Raw genomic sequence first — 2,567 nt, 5'->3', positions numbered from 1 at the left:
ATGATTCAAACAGTTTTTAGAAACCTCAGAGTGTTTTCTATCCAAATCTACTAATAATATGCATATCTTATATTCTGGGGATGAGTAGCAGGCAGTTGAATTTGGGCATGCATTTCATCCGGATGTGAAAATACTGCCCCCTGTCACCAAAAGTTAAGGTACAGTTTTTGTAGAACCGCATCTTCTCATACTTATAGGAGAAAAATCACATGATCATTAAGGTTACACTTTTACATTATCTCCATCAGAGATACATTCCTGTTACTGAAACATGGTATCGTACTTTAAGAGTTTTAAATGAAAATATGAGATAGTTAGAAAACTGAAATGGTTGTTATATGGTAGACCTAGTTTACATGTACATTCAAAAACCTTTCCAATAACAGTAGATGTCTAAATGTGTGCTGTGTTAATTAACACAGGTCAGGCAAGGTTTCCATAAAGGGTTGTTATTTATACAGAAGGTAACGTTTCACAGTTCCAATATTAGTGAATAAAGGTTAACTGCCACCTAGTGGTCAAAAACAAGCTATGCAAAAATACAGAGGACCCTCTCCATTTTGCTTGTATTCAACATGGTAAAAATTCTTAATGTTATACAGACAAAATAAAAATGACTGATGTACGAATTCACAGTACAGTTAAATAAGATTTTCACTTAAGCATACAGGCTGTGGAAAAATGAGTCAACAACATTAAGTTCCAACTGTCATATTTGCAAGTGTGATATCCCCATTGTTATCTTTGGCAGTGTTCTTTTTGTCCTTAAGAATCTTGGACATGAGCTTCTCATAGAACCATTGAATATCCTGTGTGTCCTCCGGCCACTGCAGGTACTCCCTCTTCTGGGCAAAGGTCCTAATGCCTTCATGTTTCATCAGTCTGTAATGGGGGACATTCCCCACGACCACCATGATGAGAACATCTCTGAGCTCCTCCAGCATCCTGCTCTGAGCCAGGGTAAAGGCCTCCAGGCACCAGCCGTCCTTGAGGAACTCTTTAGAGACGATACAAACTGTCTTCCTGCTCCCCCATATGGCGTCCCTAATATTGAACAGGTGATCTTCACCTGGGATGAAGTCTCTGACCTCGAAGCAGCAGCGGAGGACGTTTCGCTCCGCGAACTGAGAGTCTAGTCTGTTCAACAGGGCGGTTTCTACCCACTTGTAGTCGTTGTTGCTGAAGCATAAGTAAGCGTTGTACCGAGGCCCATCAGCAGAAGGATCCCTCCTAGGGCCCTCAAGGATCCTGGCGGTCAACTATTTGTAAACTTTGAAGAGGAATCCACGGAGACGAGCAAAAACGATTGATCCGAACTTGATCAGGATGATGAGCGCTGTGCAGCCGATGAAGAGCGAGAGCCTCAGCTCCTGAACCAGCCTCTTATCATCCTCCTCACACGATTTGACTGAGCTGTAATTCAACAGGCTGATGCCATGGAGATCTGAAGGAAACTCACAGCTGATTTCATTCATGTCAGGAAAAGTCACGTTTGTCCCTTTCAGCCATGTCAGAAAGGCCACACTCACAGTGAAATTGATTCCTATACAGGTTGATCCAGCTGAGAGAATGGAAAGCTTCTGGGTCAGGAGAGGCCAGGAAATTGTAACAGAGGTCAACTGTTTTGAGACTCTCTGGAAAAATGTTTGAGGTATGTGAGTGAGTTGAAGTGAAGAGCCATCTCTTTCATAGAGATGAGGCCTTTAAATATACCATCTGGGAGAGCCTGCAGGGAGTTAAAGCTTAAATCCAGACTTAAAAGCTTGCCAAGATTTTCAAATACATGCATATACTCTCCCCGTTTCACTCAACTTTGAACATAAATCCAATGACATGGTGCCATTTTTCGTTGATTTCACGTTGAATTCACGTTGAATTCACGTTCGTTGACAGCTCAACCAAATGTAAATCAAAAATAGACATCGAAATGATGTCTGTGCCCAGTGGGATGAGAGCATTGGGCAATTCAATTAGGGCTTCAATTGATTTGATTTGGCATAACTCTTATCATATGAGTAAAAAGGGGTATCCTGACTTTTTAGGTAAACAGCTGAGTGATCGGGTTCGAGAAATGTAACCATTGATGGAACAAGGACTGACCATCTGAGAGTTTTGACGCTCTACAATTTTACTTTACAATTACAGTGTTTGCAAACAATTGAGTTAGACAAGCTTACATGTTGGGTTATGATGGGGTTAGTTAGACATAAGCTCGTGAGGCATGTATTCATTATATTTTTCAAGAATCAGAAAATGGATGTAGGCCTACCAATCCTAGATTCCCCCTTTAAATGTACTTCTCTAGAGGCTGCAATTCTGGGACATTTTATAAAGTTGCCATCCAAAGAACTGTGATGTGTTAATTGACTCCAAGATGACAGCAATTGTTCATGTCTGGTGCTTCAATGCGTATTGGTGTCTTTGCATTGTAACCATTCACGTCTATAATTTACGGTCTAATTTGTTATAGTCGACATACGACCCCCCAAAACAATAGTCTGGGTACCAGTCTTTTTAGCTAACATTCCACAATTGACACTTGTGTTGGCACAGGAGTAGTAAGGATT

The 2,567-nt window shown here is 41.1% G+C and overlaps 1 pseudogene; it reads right to left on the bottom strand.

The window, feature by feature from the left end:
* Positions 1-695: 695 nt before the first annotated feature.
* LOC112251498 lies at positions 696-1,789 on the bottom strand (annotated as a pseudogene).
* Positions 1,790-2,567: the final 778 nt, after the last annotated feature.

The sequence above is a fragment of the Oncorhynchus tshawytscha genome, linkage group LG05 (assembly GCF_018296145.1).
Source record: "Oncorhynchus tshawytscha isolate Ot180627B linkage group LG05, Otsh_v2.0, whole genome shotgun sequence".
NCBI classification, from domain to species: domain Eukaryota; kingdom Metazoa; phylum Chordata; class Actinopteri; order Salmoniformes; family Salmonidae; genus Oncorhynchus; species Oncorhynchus tshawytscha.
This window is presented reverse-complemented; position numbering and strand designations above follow the sequence as displayed.